Source organism: Psammomys obesus, unplaced genomic scaffold, assembly GCF_907164565.1.
Source record: "Psammomys obesus unplaced genomic scaffold, mPsaObe1.curated_primary_1811, whole genome shotgun sequence".
NCBI lineage: Eukaryota > Metazoa > Chordata > Mammalia > Rodentia > Muridae > Psammomys > Psammomys obesus.
The window spans coordinates 819066-836934 of NW_026594143.1; the positions used below are offsets into that span (position 1 = coordinate 819066).

General features: G+C 36.7%; 1 protein-coding gene across 1 annotated transcript in view; it reads right to left on the reverse strand.

The window, feature by feature from the left end:
- The window catches only part of Huwe1 (HECT, UBA and WWE domain containing E3 ubiquitin protein ligase 1), a 138242-nt gene that overhangs the window by 114284 nt on the left and 6089 nt on the right, over positions 1 to 17869 (reverse strand). The gene's annotated exons all lie outside the window — the stretch shown is intronic.

The window sequence follows — 17869 nt, forward strand, 5'->3', positions numbered from 1 at the left end:
CCAGCCTAGTCTACAGAGTGAGTTCTACTATGGCCAGGACTACACAGAAAAACCCTGTCTCAGATTTACTGCCTGGGCAGCGGTGCACAAACCTTTGATCCCAGCAATCAGGAGGCAGACTCAGGCAGATCTCTGTTAGGTTAGGTAGAGGCCAGACTGATCTACAAAGTGAGTTCTAGGATAGCCAGGACTACACACAGAAACTCCGTCTCAAAGAAGAAAAAGAGGTGTTAGTTTTTTCTAAGTGGGCCTACATATTCAAGGCAACCCCAACTAAAATCTCATCAAATTACATTGTGAATACTGACAAACTGATTTTCAAGTTTATATGGAGGCCAAAAACGAGAACCCAGCACAACACCACTTCAAGACTCAATACATACCCACAGTAATAAGGTTTTGTACTAGTCAGATGAACAAACAAATCAACGGAACAGAAAATAAGAACCCCAAAATAGCCCCATATAATTTTGGTCAACTTATCCTTGACAAAGAAGCAAAGGCAATACATGCATGAGGGTGTTTACCCAAAAAAAAAAAAAAAAAGGTGCTGGAATAGCTGTATACATACGTGAAAAAGAAAAAATCCAGACTAGGTTGGGCATGGTAGTACATACCTATAATCATAGTACTTTGGAGAGTGAGCTGGGAAAGGTGGAACACGCCTGTAGTACCAGCACTCAGGGAGGCAGAGACAGGTAGATTGCTGTGAGTTCAAGGCCAGCCTGGTCTAAAAAGCGAATCCAGGACAGCCAAGGCTATACAGAGAAACCCTGTCTCAACAATACATTCTTCAGAAAAGTCAATTCAAAATGGATCCCAGACCTATCTGTAAAATGTAAACTAATACTTCTCTCTCCAAGAAGAGAACAGTAAAAAAGTTAGATGATACAGGTTTTGGTGATGATTATATCCAAGGGTACCATGTAAGAAAGCAAAAATAAAAAATAAAAAATATACTGTACTTTCTTTTAAATAGAAAAAAAAAAAAAAGAAAGTTAGACTAGAGAAACTATTTGCTAAAGGCATCAAGGTAGCTGGGGCATGGCTCACAGGTAACGTGCTTGCTTGGTTCAATCCAAAGTACCAGAAGACAGAGAAAAAAACATATAGAGAACAATTATCCAAAATACACAAGACCAGAAAGTCAAAAATAAACCAATGAAACTTTTAACAGATACCTCACCAGAGAAGATACACAGATAGAAAATTAACTAACGAAAAGATGCTACACTGCAAGAGACTGTTGATAATCAGCAATGAGATCTCACTACAGATCTGCTACAATGACCAAACCCAGAACATTGACATCATCAAGTGTTCGCAAGGATGTAGAACAAGAACTCCCATAGATTACCTGGAAGAGGGCTAAAATGCCTTTACACAACTAAACATACTCATAAGATATGACATCATATTTGTATTCCTTGGTGTTTTCCCCAAAGGAGTTGAAATTTTACCTCAACATAAATACTGGCATACAACTCTATAGTTTAATTTGTAAATGTCAAAATTTGGAAGCAACTATTCTTTGGTATATCAGACACTGGAGTATTTAGTACTAAATGAGCTATTTAGAAACAGACATAGAAAATTCTTACTCAATCTAAAAGGCCAGGCATAGAGGCATACACATTTAATCTTAGCACTTAGGAGGCAGAAGCAGAAAGATCTCCGTGGGGCCAGCATGGTCTACACAGTGAGTTTCAGGACAGCAAGAATTACATAGTAAGACCATCTCAAAAACAAACAAAAGAAAAAGTTAATCTGAAAAACAGGCTATAAACATACCATACTAATCTAACTATATGGTATTCTGGGAAAATATACTATAGAGATGTAAAAAAAAAAAAAAAAAAAGACCAGTGACTGCCAGGAGTTAGTTAACAGAGTACAAAAGATTTATAAGACAGTGAAATTATGCTATATAATATGTTCAATACATGCTACTATAAACTGCATTTCAAGCCCCCAAAGTTTCTAATGCCAAGGATGAAACCAAATGTAAACTATCATCTTCGTATGCCAACTTATCAATGTAGATTCATTAACTGTAACAAATATGCCATTCTGGTGAAGGAATGTTGATAATGTAAAATCATCTGCATAGATGGAAACAAGGTATTACAAATTTCCATGCCTTCTACTCAAAAAAAATTTTTTGAGCAGGGTTTCTCTATGTAACCTTGACTAGCCTGGAACTTAAGAGACCCACATGCCTCCCAAGTGTTGGAATTAAAGATACATGCCAATCCTGTTAAACTGCTATTTGATTAACTACTTTAAAAAGTAAAGTCTTAAAAAAAAGTCTCCCAAAGCACAAAGCACCAAATAACTTACACACTAAGATAAACATATAATGACCACTTTACTGTTGTTTGCCAAGAAATGTAGATGAGGTCACTGGTAAATTGTCCCAGAAATAAGCATCTGGCTCTAATTAAAACTGTTTTGACTATAGACACATTAGTCAAGTGTCTGGAACAACATAAAAGCCAGTTAATTTAGAAGAGTGACTACTCTTCCAATAAATTGCTAGTAGCTCACAGAACTGACAGGAGCCTAGATCCACATTCAGAAAATAGTAGAATTTAAGGAAGCTAGGTAACCATATCCAAGGGTGGGTCATAGAAGCAGTTTAGTTGGAGTGCTTCTGCTGCCAATACCAGATTTTAGATATCTAGAAGGTACTGGTAGTAGCACAAAGACCTGTAAATCTCAGGTCTCAAGTCCCAAGTGTGAGCATCTGGTACATGCTTACACACACATCCACACCCACACCCCCACACTCCCATGCACTAGGAAACAAAACATAAATGAACAAACAAAATGAAGTTCCTTATTGTCAGTGAACTGATAGTCTGGTTTCTATCATTCAACTGAAACAAATATTAATAGTTAAAAAGTAATCAAAGATAGAAGTTTCCTTGCAACATCAATTCCAACAGAGGGGAGAATACTTACTTAGTGTTCATCATAAGCCAAACAATACCCTGTATTTAAGAAATGCTATGAGCAGAATTACCAAGCTCACATGTGCCAAGCTCACATACTTAATGATTCTAAAAAATAATAACATACACACAGAATGTTTTTTTTTTCCATTTTTTAAAATTTAGTTATTCACTTTACTTCTCAATTGTAGCCTTCCTCCTCCTATCCCCTTCCCCCCACCCGGCCCCTCAGAAAAGGGAGAACACTGCTCCCAAACCCATCACAGCACATCCAGTTTCATTAGGACTGTATACTTTCCTTTTCACAGTATCCTGGTAAGGCAGCCACACAAGGGTGAAGTGATTGAAAAGCATCCAACAGTGATCACTTCGGAGACAGACCCCATCCCCTTTCTGGGGGATCCACATGGAGGCTAGGCTGCCCATTGGGTATATATGTGTAGAGGGTCTAAGTCCATTCCATGCACAGTCCTTGGTTGGTGCTTCAGTCTCCTCAGGTCCCTCTGGGCCCAGGTTAGTTGGGACCTTCGTCTTCTTGTGGAGCTTCTGTCCCCTCGGGGTCATTTTATCCTTCCCCCCACTCAAGGCTCATATGCTCCACCCATTGCTTGCCTTGAGTCTCAGTTTCTGTTTAGATGTGTTGCTGGGCAAGGCAACTAAACAGAAAATGTGCTAGAGATGCCATCTGAGTTACCAATTCTCATCAGACTTAGTTCAAAGTACCAACATCACCCCGGGCCCCTATTACAGGCACTAGCATCCCTACCCTCACCTACATAAAATGACTGTCCTGTACTGGAAAGATTGCTCGGCTAAATCTTACCACAAAATGGCAGTAAGATGAAATACAGCTTAAAAAAATGTATGATAGTCCACCTCAGAACTGAGTTAGGTATTTGTATAACCAGGTATTTTTAGTTTCTAAAAGGAGTTTCAGGGGAAGTGAGTTAATTTTTAAGTAACTTGATTTCTGACAGATTAAAATATTTTCCTGAACTCATTGACTTGTCTGTGGTGAAATTCACTTATTAGATATGGGCTATTTTGCTTGCTTGCTTGTTTTTTGAAGACGAGTTTCTGAAATTTGAATAAAGAATAGTAGTTTAAAGGGTGATATCTTAATTTTCTTTTAGAAATGGGCAAGGATGAAGAAAAGACTGATCTTAAAAACTAGATGTAAGACTTTTGAGACTTAACATTATATAAAAGATCTTTACCACCAACTCTGGCCACAGAGAATATCATTCATAAAAAATGTAGATGAGGACTTTTCCCAAGCACTCTTTGAATGCATAGATAATGCTTTTTCTTTTCCTTTTGAATTTTCTCTCCTTTTTTTCCGTTTGAATTTTGATTTGGCTGCAAAGGCCAATTCTGAAAGCTGCTATATTTGCTTTGCCAGTCCATGCCTGACTTAGGAACCTGCTTCAAAATGATCAAAGGAGGGAGTAGGGTATAAATAAATAACACAGCAGCTACATACTGGTAACTTAGTAGCTAGGTAATAGGCACATGGGTATTCATTGTACTATCTCCACACTTTAAAAGTACCCTAAATTTAAAACAAAAAGGAACGCTAAAATAAGGCTCTATCCTGCCCGATCTCCAATTCTATCCTTGCATTATTACCAGAGCAATCTTCCTAAATCTCTAAATTTAAGTATACAAAATACTAAAACAGCACCCAAGACCCGCCCCTCTCTCTCTTACTGGCAACATATAGTTACATAATATTCCTTTCATGCTTTGACCTTGTTAAGCTTCCCTAACACTAAAGACTTTCAGTATCCCTCAAAGTTCAGCTTAAATGTTACCTCCTCTCTATGAGGCTGAGACACTTCTCCCAGGGGAAAAGTGAAGCCTTTAATTGTTTCCATTTATACCCTCAACCCACATACCATTCTACCTGACATTTTCCTCAGAAGATGTGTGTGACTGGGTCTGTACCGTATCTTTGCATCATAGTCACCTGCATAGAAACTATCACAGGATTAAAAATGCTTTAAGCTTCATTTTCTCCATTTGACATGGTTATGAAAACACTGTATGTAGACAACTGTATGTAGACACTAACATGGGTACTATTAGATCGCCAGATTATAGAAATGCAAACAATTAAAAAAAGATTAGAGGCAATAGTAACATAAAGGCAATTATGTTAGTACACAAAAGCAAAAAGAAAAACAATTACAAACCAACAATCTTTTTAAGGTCAATCATAGATACTGTTGCCTTTTAAAGCTTCATTATATTTATTTACTAAATTTTGGGGGATAAGGTTTAATGACGAATCTCCTCTTCCTTTTATCTCCCTCCAAACCTTCCCAGACACCCTTCCTTTCAATTCATACATCTTCTTTCAAATTCATTGTCCTTTTCATTTATACATATACACAACACATATATATATTTACACACATATACATATACCTAAATACATTAAGTATACCCTGCTCAGTCTTACAATCATGCCCTTCAAAAAAAATTAAAGGATATAGTGTATGTAGCCAGTGAGAGCTTTTACTGAGCATGCGCAAAGGCCCTGACCCCCCCAGCATTGCAAACAAAAAGGGGAAGGGACTAGATTTTTCGGGAATTAAATTTGTACAAAACAGTGTATACACATACAACTCACTGATTGAGCCACCTACACTGGATTTTTCAGAGATTACATTTGCAAAGCAGTATGCACACAGACACACCACAGAAAGCAATTTACTGAGACATCTTCCCATTCCCTCATTTGCTTCTTTAAAAGACTTGAACAATCCTAAAGAAAGCTAAGACACTGCTTTCTTTAATCATTGAGAATGTTTTCACTTGTATAATAACCCTTTTATTTATGAACCACAGACATATCATAGGTTGCTGTCATATATAATAAAAACAATATAAGAAAGAGAATTCTATTCCTTTTGTATTACTTAAGCTCCTTTCCCATCTCCCTGGGTTTAAAGGAAAACAAGTTAACATTTCTAAAGATGAACACATATATATATATGGGGAATTAAATTATGTATACCTGGGAAAAAACCCTCTAGATCCTTTATTCTCAAGAAAAAATATTAAAAAAAAGCACAAGTATAATCTAAAATGGTAGTGTAGTGTTTCATATATTTCTTAAAAGCTAAGTTTTATTTATCTTAATATATTCTGACAAAAAATGGGAAGAAGAGAGCTGTGTGATTAATTTATCTGCTTCTACATATGTCTTTCTTTATGAGTTTTCTTTCTGAAGTGGAGGAACACTCCTTGATGGGAAGCAAAAGTAAAATGCCTTGCCTACAAGTGTAGGGATAAAGATGAAACAGGCATTAAGGGAATGGCAAACCAATGACCAGCCTAGCTTGAGACCCACCCATGGGAGAGTGGAACCCCTGACACTATTAATGATACTATGATACTCTGCTATGCTTGTAGACAGGACCTTAGCATAACTGTCTTCTGAGAGGCTTCATCCAGCAGCTGATGGAAACAGATACAGAGACCCACAGGCAAACAAAAGGCCAAGCTCAGGGAGTCTTGTGGAAGAGTGGAAGGAAGGATAGAGGGAGCCAGAGGGGTCAAGGACACCACAAGAAGACCTACAGAGTCAACTAACCTGGGCCCATGGGGGCTCACAGAGACTGAACCACCAACCAAAGAGCATGCATGGGATAGACTTAGGCCCTACATGTATGTAGCATATATGCACCTTGGTCATCATGTGGGTCCCCTAGCAATTGCAGCAGCAATCTCTTGCCTGCTTTAGGATCCCTTACCCCTAACTGGGCTCCCTTATCAGGCCTCAATGTGTGAAGATAAGTTTTGTCCTGCTGAGATTTGAGGTGCCAGGGTGGGTTGGTACCCCTTGGAGTCTTCCCTTTCTCTGAGAAGCAAAGGGGGGGGGGGGATGAGAGGTGGGAGGGGAGCAAGGATGGGACTGGGAAGAGAGGAGAGGAGGAAGGAGGCTAGGATCAGGCTATAATTACATAAACGGGGGCTGGGGGGAGAAGGGAAAAAAGAGGAAATAAAAAACAAAAAGCACAACACCATACTAGAAAGGCTTGTCTGTAAAATACCATTTTTAAAGCTTTGCCAAGTCCTTTCTTGGGAGGTCTTAACACACCTGAGCCACAGTAACCTCTGTAAGATAAAAGACTTCTTCATAAAACTGCATGGCAAAAAATAAGATAAACACTTATTTGTTGTATTTCTTTCTGTACCAGATCAATTCAGGAGCAACAATCTTTATGCCAGATAGTCTATAAATGAAAATTAGTGTGCAGACATCATCAAAAGAAAAAAGAAAAGGATCTGGTTCTTTTCAACCTTTCTATAAATTACATATGAAGGATAACATTAACTTGAGTATCTACTAACGTCCAAACTGGTAGACTTAGGTGCTGGTATTAACTAAGTTAAAATCTACTTTGATAATAATCAAATTGAAGAGACTCTAGTCTTATTCTCAAATTAAATCTTCATTATTTCTCCAAAAGTTAAGTAGCCTACTAAATAATAGGTTGTATGACTTAATCAAAGATTTTACCTGGATCTCTACTATTATCAGTGTGTTCAAACAAACTTAGAATACCCTGAAACAAAGATTCTACTGTACAGTTTCATCACAGAAATTATGTACATTAGTTATCAGTATGACTACAAACTCTTTTACTGAAAAGTAATGATGAAAATAACCTTGACTTTACAAGATTTTATTGTGGATCAAATTAGTTCATTGATAAAAGAGGTACCAAATCCTTTTGGGAAGGCATAAAGGTTGAATTCAAGACCTCATACTTGCTAGGCAAGTATTGTACCTTATATTCCACCACCAAAATAAAACTTTAAAAATAACACACTGGGCTCAGAGAAATGGCTCATTGGTTAGGAGCACTGCCTTCTCCAGATCCAAGTTCAATTCTCAGCACCCACATGGTGGCTCATTACCAGAGAATCTAACATCTTTTCTGATCTCCACAGGCCCAGGCACAAACAAGTCACAAATATATTTGCAAGCAAAATACACATACACTTAAAAATAGAACAAACATATTTACTTACACATATATAAATGCAAAACCAAAAATCTCAACTGGTATTCCCTCTAATTCAGGGCCAACTATGTATCAACAACCAAAAATGATTATAGTACATTAATAGTTTAAGTGAGGGGCTGGAGAGATAGCTCAGAGGTTAAGAATACTGACTGCTCTTCCAAAGGGCCTGAGTTCAACTCCCAGCAACCACATGGTGGCTCACAATCATCTATAATGAGGCCTGGTGCCCTCTTCTGGAGTGCAGGTGTACATGTAGACAGACCACTACATACATAATAAATAAATCTTAAAAAAAAAATAGTTTAAGTGCAATGTGGTCATAAAAAATGGAGTCAACCAATACTCTAGATATAATAAGAATCACATGAAATTAAACAGTTTCTACACAGCAAAGGGAATTATTAGTGTAAATAAAACACCTTAAAGAATGGGAGAAACTACCTACTATTCATCTGACAGTGATTAATACTACCAAATCTAGAAACAAAAAAAAAAAAATCAAATGATCAAATGAACAAAAATTTCTCAAAAAATAAATATGCTCAAAAGAATCTGTGAAAACAAAGTTCATCTGACATATACATTTTTTCCTAAGTATCAAAATATCACTTCACAATTTAAAACAGTTGAGAAAAAAATTAGGTTTAGAAACATTTTCTTTTTCAGTGCTTAGGGCAAAAGAAATGCTCCACTAATAAGCTACATTCCCAGTTCAGAAAACATTAATTAAAAAGTTTTATGAAGAGGATTCATTCACATTTATTGGCATATAGTATCCACATATATGTGTGAAAACATACACACGAGTTGGCTGTGGTAGCTCATGTCTGAAATCCAAACATTAGGGAAATTAAAGCAGTAGGACTGAGGCTAGCTTGGGTTACACAGTTCCAGGTCAGCGTCGGCTAGAGTGAGACTGTTAAAACAAAACTCCTCCTAAAACCAAACCAACAAAAACACTCTTAAAAATAGGCAAATTAGGCTATCCCAGATAAGGACAATAATGAAGATATTCAAATTACACTGTATGAAATTCTCAAAGAACTAATAAAAATTATTTTTAAAGGCTACAAATTAAACACATACTGGAATTTAAGTCAGAAGGGGGAGCTTTCTTTGGAATCCTGCCTTTTTCTTCAGTTTCTTTTGTTAAAATTTTCCCCAATGAGACTATTCATTCTGTACTTTCACAGATGACACCTGGTGGCACATTTAGAAATAGAAGCAAATTGCTTGAAGGAAACCTACAGCACAATGCAGGAAACCAGGCAGAATACTGGACTGTTTGTGCTTGGTTCCCCATTACACCACTATATAAATATTATGGCCAAGTTATTACCCCTAAGTGGGAGGGGGTGGGTTCCATAAAATAAGCCCCGATATGGATAGTAAATTCTCTGTTCCAACTTTTCTGTTGGGATATGGAAAAGATTCTTCTATTTAAAAGCTCCTGGTGCAGTCATGAATCACGTAACAGAAATGTAAAACATGCACTATTAGAGGAATTTCACTGTTATGTAAGCATCCTAAAGTAGATGTCTGCAAAGATTGCTACTCACTAATAAAATCTTTCACTATTAGTAGGCAATGTAAATTTCTGTATCTGTAATCCATCGCTAATCTCTACCACCAGCAAAAACAAATTAGTCTTGCATCATGTATCAAAGCCAGATCTGGTAGCACATGCCTGAAATTTCAGAACGTTAATGTCATCTTCCACTACAGAATGCATTCTTAACAACTATACAGTGAGTTTTTGGGTTACATGAGATAGCTTCTCAAAATAAAGCACAAACAGAAACTATACTGTCTTCTAGAGGTAGATCTTCTAGAGGTAGATCTAAAGTGATATTATTTTTAATTTTTAAAAATTATTTTATTCTTCTCTCATCTATTATACCTCAACTAAAGTTGTCCCTCTTCTCTTCTCAGTCCCTCCCCATACCTCGCTTTTCCCCTCAGGATCCAATCTACTCCTCTCTTAACCTTCAAATATCTAAATGTTTGCCATAAAAGATTGTTGTCAAGTGAAATCTCCACTACCATTTCTTAAAACACAAGGCTGGGGACTAAATCCATGGTTTCACATGACAATGGCACTGAGCTAACCCTCGGCTTGAATTGTTTTAAAGGCTGTCTTCAAATTATACAAGGGAGGAGCAGAGACCTGGAATCCAGAACGGGCAAAAGTCTTAAGGAACTCCAGAAGCTTGCCCCTGTAAAAACATACCAGCTGATAAAGGTATGGAGAGAACCGTTTTCATAGCACCAATACTAGCTATAGCCAGGTTTACGCTCTCTTACAAGTTTATCAAGGCTCACCACAAGGTGGTACACTAATCTAAATCATCATAGATCATATGCTAAACATAGCATACTAAAAAAGATGGTCTTTCTAAGCAGCATTCAAGCTATAAGTATAAAAAAACCTTATTTTTTTTTCCTTTTTTATTTTTTAAGATGGTTTCCCTGGCTGTCCTGGAACTTACTCTGTAGACCAGACTGGCCTAGAACTTAGAGATCCACCTGACTCTGTCTCCTGAGTGCTGGTATTAAAGGCGCCTATTATCACCACCCGGCTTAAATTTTTGCATTCTGGTTTTAGAAATTTCTTAAAGGAATAAATTAAGTCCATTAAGATTTATTACGATGTTTCTATCCTTTTTAAGTTCATTCAACACTAGTTAGCAAATGTCTGTGCACTAATATAACGAAAACTGTAACAAAGGTATGAATACAAGAAAATAGGACTCATATATGCATCAGAACATAATGCATCCATTAAAATGCTATAGAAAGATGCACAGTATCACAGACCCAAGAGGTCAATGGAACAGCAACATTTGAAATATCATTTCTGTGCTAAGATGGTTCATGGGAAAATACCGTCCTGCTCCCTCCCTGAACACACAAGCAGGTACCTACACATAAACATAATAAAATAAAGTTCAAAATCAGTGAAGAAAAAGATAACACTTGAGATGAAGGTGGTAGAGCACAGACCTTGTATGTGCGAGGCCCTGGGCTCCATCTCCAGCATATTACAAAATAAATAACTAACTATTTATACACTGATTTGGAGGAAATGGCTAAATAGTGTTTCAGGATCCCTGAGCAAATACGAATGTGTGTTGGATGTTTATAATATTAAACTACTGTAGTTTTAAATGAGATATTTTAATGAGACTTCATCCTGACTTCATATGACCTAGAAACATATACAGTACTGGGGAACAAACCCAGATTAACACATCTTTAGTCCAACTTAAATGGAACATTTTTGGAGGTTGAGATTGCTTAGTAGATAAATGAACTTGTAACACTAGTCCAGCAACCTGAGTTAAGATTTCTCAGAACCCATGTATAGGTATACAGAGAATGTTTCAAGTTGTCCTCTGACCACAAAACATGTGCTTTCCCCCTGAAATCACACATACATCCACTAATAAATGTTTCTAAATATTTCTAAATCATACTGAGACACACACACACACAAATGTTTAGACTGCACTGGCTTAAAGAAAAGTTTTAAGAGAATACACTGTAAGCCAAATTAAGCTGAGTGATGGCATTTCAAAAGCTATGAGAACTTATCTCTTCTTTATCACTGTGTGGTTAAATCACTAGCAGATGTGGGTGTGGTGGTATGCACCTTTGATCCCAGAGAGGATCTCTGAGTTCAAGGGCAGCCTGTTCTACAGTAGGACAGCCAGGGCTATGTAGAGACTATCTCAAAAAGCAGAAGAAACAAAACTAAACAAACAAAAAAGCAGTAGTGTTTTCAAACAAGTAACTATTAAAAAAAAAAAAAAGCACAAAAACAAAAGGCCCATTCTCAATGCATTCTTACTGAATGATTTTATAAAACTTTAAATGCTATATAAATGTTAAATTACTTAATAGTAGATTTTGTACAATACCACCTATAAACACTGTTTTAAGACCAGGTTCTCCCTTTTACTTCTTGTTATGACTTCATGGTATTAAATTGTTTTTGAGAATCTAAGGATTTTTAAAAAAAGTCATTTTAGTTTGTATTTCTTATTCTTAGTTTGAGTATCTTCTTGTTATTAACATTTTTAGTTTTCTATTCTAAGAAAAGCCTGTCTTTAAATTTTCTAATAAACTGTTTTCTTATCCTTTAACTATTAACCTTATAACCATGATGTTAACACACTAAAAAGCATGGTGATTAGGTTTTGTGGAGCGACTGTACATTTTCTTGATTTTCCTAAAATTGACTCAGATATAAGAAAAGGACCAAAAACATTATGTTCAGGGCACTTTATCTCAGGTAAATATTACTACCTTTTAAGGAAGTCATAAAATCCAGCTCACAGAACTGCATCTTAAATATTTTTGAGCTCACAACCCATCTTTACATACACTTTGCTGTGGTGGTTTCAATGAGTATGGCTGCCATAGGTTCATGTATTTGAATGTATGGTCCTCAGTTGGTTAACCTATTTGGGAAAGAATTAGGAGGTGTAGCCTTGTTAAAGGAAGTGTGTCACTGAGGTCAGGCTTTGAGCTTTCATTAGCTCTCAGCTAATGTTCTTTAACCATGCATACCTGCCTGCCTGCTGTCATGCTCTCCACCACGGTAGTCATGTAAACTGTAAGCCTCAACAGTCTTCTGTAAGTTGCCTTGGCCATGTTGTCTCTTCATAGTAATAGAAAAAATAACTAAGACACTTGTTTAATCCTCCAATATTCCATGTTGTATTCTCCAAAGCACCTCTAAAAATTGCTATAACATTCTGCTCCTTCCTCGCACTATTCGTACTAGCTTTTCAAGATGATTTACAAATCTCCCTCCAAGCTCTCCATTTGTACTACTTATCTTTATAAACTAAATTTTTCTTTATTTTGTGTGCTCTATATAGGTGTGTGGGTTTGAGTATGCCAGAGTGCACATGGGAAAGTCAGAGGACAAATTGCAAGACTTGGTTCTTTCCTTCCACCATGTGGGTCCCTAGAATAAAACTCAGACTTGATGGCAGTTGCCTTTAAACTGTTGAACCATCTTGCCAGCAATCTGTTGCTTATCTTTGTATCCCTACTATGTGGCAGCAATGAGTATGTCCTCAAGAAAATCTGTTGCATAGATATTGCCTTCATTTAAAGGGTGAAGAAACTGACTCAATTTGCCCTAAGTGACAAAGCCATTACCTATTTATTTTACACAAATTATAATGGCCCTATCATTGTACAGAACTCTATAATTGCAGTATTATGGTACTTAAAGGCTATAGAACACATTTAAAATTATTCTATGTATGGGTATAGACACAAACACATATACACAATATGTACACAAATGTGTAGGATTTTTGATACGCTTTTTATAGGTAATATAAATTTAGTAAAATATTCTAGGCACATTTAAATATTAATTTGTATACTAATGTTTCTTTATATACTTGATTACCAACAACTGGATGAGTCTCTCTCTATATATATACATTTTAAGGAGAACAGATAGAAATAACAGGGGAGGAAGAAAGTGGGAAGAAGGCAGTTCAAAATTGGACAAAGACCTCAGACCAGATACAGTCTACCCAAAGACTATAAACTAGTACTGTAATAGCAATTGCCATGTGCCACTGTAAACTTGAACCTTGGTCCAAATCTTGTTGTTATTACCTGGTACTCATAGAAGCCAATTACAGGATTTCACAACCTATCAGCAGTCTTAAAGGCTGAGGAAGCACACAAGAGTTAGGACGCCTATGCTTATTCAACTAAATGAAGAGAGGCAAGATTCAAGAATGAAACTGAAAATCTTACATTACTTTAAAATGAACAGAGCTGAAATTCTAACATTCAGAAGGCTAAGGCCAGACTGCACCAAACAGTTAAAAAAAATCAAGAACTGCCACTTACTGAATCATACACGGTACTTTAGATAGTAAATAAATGGTTTTAAATGAGTTAATGTTCAGTAACTCTTCTAACTTTACTGATGCTGGTGAAAATGATTACTGTTGCAATGACTCATTACAGACTAATAAGGTTTTAGCAGAACCTTGAATACAAAAACAGTGAACAGTAAAGAGCTATAGAAAAGGGGAGATAATGGCAACCAATGTAGTATATACCACTACAAAACTGATTCCAATAACCACATAAAGAAAGTATTTCCATAGCTGAAACAAAAGGTTTACTTACCCCAACTATAAAATGAAAACCCCCAAATCTAGAACTGCCTGAAATCCTTGTCTTATACTTTTATCAATATTTTTCAAACATTTCCACTTAAATTCTAGTAAAAATTTCCTATTAACAAAGGGGAGGGGATTAGGGACAATAAAGAAGCAACCCTGGAAGATAAAGTGAAACGAGAAAATGGAGCCAGAATACAAAACCCAGTACTACCACGGCAAAGAGAAAATTTCCTTCAACCTTACCTTTTATCTTATCACATTATCTGATTCCAGCTTTGGGGCAGAAATGCACAAGAAACCTGGAACATTATGACATACCAATAACAAAGAAACTACCAAAGATATTACGGTTTGTGCAAAGAAGAATCAAGAACCAACTTTATAATATTATAGAATCCTCCTAGCTAGAAGATGAACAATTTGAATTTCAAAATATTAGCTTAAGCCTGAAGGTGGGTAACACATGCCCTTCCAGATTTCTTAGACTTCAAGGCTAGCCCGGTCTACAGAATAGGCTCTAGGACAGCCATCTACAGAGAAACCTTGTCTCCAAAACACTATCATCAAAAATATTTATATCCATGAGTACCACATTACACAGATTTACATAACCTTCTGAAGCTGGCAGGGAAGGAAATCATTATATCAAAGGTTGTCTTTGGGGGCTAGAGAGAAGGCTCAATGATTAAGAGAGCTTCCTGCTTTTCAAGAGAACTGCAATTTTGTTACAAGAACCAAAATGGCTTATAGTTACAGCTCCAAAGGATCTGATAACCATTTTGTGGCCTCCATGGATACCTGTATACAGCATACACTAAATACATTTTTAAAAATAAAGCTGTATTTAAAAACCCCTGCACAGATGTAGTCCATGGCAGCTCAGTGTCCAAGTGGGTTCCATAGTAATGGGAGCAGGAACTGTCTCTGACATAGTCTGATTGGCCTGTTCTTTGATCACCTCCCCCTGAGGAGGGGTTCAGCCTTACCAGGCCACAGAGGAAGACAATGCAGCCAGTCCTGATGAGACCTGATAGACTAGGATCCGAAGGAAGGAGAGGAAGACCTCCCCTATCAGTGGACTTGGGGAAGGGCATGCCTGGAGAAGGGGGAGGGACGGTGGAACTGGGAGGAGAGGAGGAAGAGTTTTACGGGGTGGGAGGATACAAAGTGAATAAAGTGTAATTAATAAAAATTAAAATAAAAAAGACCTCCCCTATCAGTGGACTTGGGGAGGGGCATGGGTGGAAAAGGGTGCCGGAAGGAGGGATTTGGGAGGGGAGATACAAAGGGAATAAAGTGTAATTAATAAAAATAAAAAAATACCTCTAACATAAAAAAAAAATAGACAAGAGAACTGAGAAGACAGCTCAATAAGTAATATGCTTACTTGCAAGCACGACGATCTGATTTCCAGAACCCATTTAAAACAAAACAAACAAAACCAACTAGGTGTTTATAAGCATAATGATAGCATTGGGAAGGCAGAGAATATTGTATCTCAAAAGCAACAATAAGAAATGTGACTGAACAGCTGAAGAATGACACTTGAAGCTAATCTATGTCTTACACACACACTAGTTTTTTAAGATATAACAACTATGTGTTTGCTCATCCTGCCCTTTCTACATCAACTGTCTCTGAGCAACCAAATAAAAATAAGGGAAACACAATAAAATGCTAGCTATCAGGAGAAAACAAAATACCAGCATTGAAACATCATGACTTCACTGTCCTCAAAGATTATATGAATTTTAAAAATTCACATCATCAAAACAATGTCATAATGAACACAACCTTCAATGTTTGCCAAAGGTAATGAACTTGAATTTTATAACACCACTGGACCCAGCTACCAATATGCAGGAAATAAAACACTGATCTGGGCCTATATTTTGAGAATCCTTGCAACAGAGGCTTTCAAAACTGCTTTTAGCTGAAGACAATACTAAATAAACTGTTCTCAATCTTAGTCATAGAAGCTTCTTTTTACAGTGACCAAAAGTTAATACAGACTAAAAATAAGTGACTGAGTGTTCAGCCCTAAATGAGAAATCTTATCAACCCTGCCCCCAATGCTGAGAAATATTTAGGAAAAGGAGGCACATTGATGTAAAAGCCACAGTACAGGAAGGTATGCTATAAAATAATGCCTTCTGGATATGGCATGACCATTGCATGCATAAACTCAAGCAGCTGTGATTACCTCTCTGTACAGGTAAACAATCAAAATTCCTGCATGGATAGGGGAGAGACACCAAGGCCTACCCTTAGCTGAGGAGCTACTGGCAGCTGATGGCTACTGGGAGAAGGACAGTCATTTTTCTTTGGGAAAGTAGCCATTGATAAGCTGCACATGCTCTAGTGGATGGTTCCACACCTGTACACATATGAACAACAATACTCAAGCTCATTTTTTTCTCAAATTCATTTTTTAATGAATCTGAAACATGATGTGGAATATATGAGGAATAATGTGGAAACATGAAGCTGGGACCAAAATGCACTCTATACACATGAATTATTTGAGTTGAAGGTGATACTAAATACAACTAAGAGTGAAGTGTTTCATTTTGTATCTAGAGACAGTAATAGCTAACATTCTGCATCAACTACGAATACTACAAACACTGCAAATAGTGTTTCTAACCATTAGCACCACTATCATCTGAAAACCCACAAATGCAAAATCTATTCCCCCTCAAATTATGGAATCAGAAATTGGGGATGCAGCAATGTTTTAATAAATCCTCTAGATGATTCTGATGTTCCCTAAAGTTTCAGAGCCACTGTTTTAAGTATGATTCATGCATTAACTCCATTCAATTTATCCAAAATCCCATGTGGTAATAATCAGTACTTTATAGAGGAACAACTACAGTATAGCATAAAGAGGTTACTTTGTATAAGATTCAGCAGGTAAGAAAAAGATACAGCAGGTAAAAAACAGTGTCAAAACTTGAACTGAGGAAATACTCTTAAACATTGTAAATAAATCTTTACACCAGTAAAAATTCAATTTGCAGCATACTGTACAACAATCTGTGAAAGGAAAGCTTCCACCAGTGACACATATCTTTAGTTTCAGCCACTCCGGGCTAAAACAAGAGAGTTATCTGTACACAAACATTCAAAGCCAGCTTGGGATGTGGGGAAAGCAAGTATATGGGGAAATAACAGCAAAAAACAAAATATGCCTCAATAAAAGATAGGCAAATAAATTTAGCAAATAACCACCATGAAAGCTATCTTTAAAAACTGTTCCAAAACATAAGTACACACCAAATAAAATATATGTAATTATAAGAACTTAAAACCTAAGTTGTGCTAACTCATAGCAGTCTGTCTACATTTAGAAAACTTTAAGGGTTTTTTTTTTTGGAATTATTTCTTTTATGTGTATGAGTATTTTGCACATATGTGCACTATGTATGTGACTGGTTCACTGAAAGGTCAAAAAGTTATTCCATTCCTTGGAAATGGAATTTTATATGTTAGTGTGCCACCAAGTGGGAGTCAGAAAGACTCCTGGGTCCTCTGAAAGAGCAGGAAGTACTCTTAACTGGTAAGCTATTTCTCTACCCCCAAATCTTTTAATTTTAAATCATGAAAAGAATTTAAGTCCTCCCTCCACTTTTTACTTTTAGTACCTTTTATTTACCAGTACTGAAAAAGTAAAACTGCTTACAACATTTAAAATTATATGAAC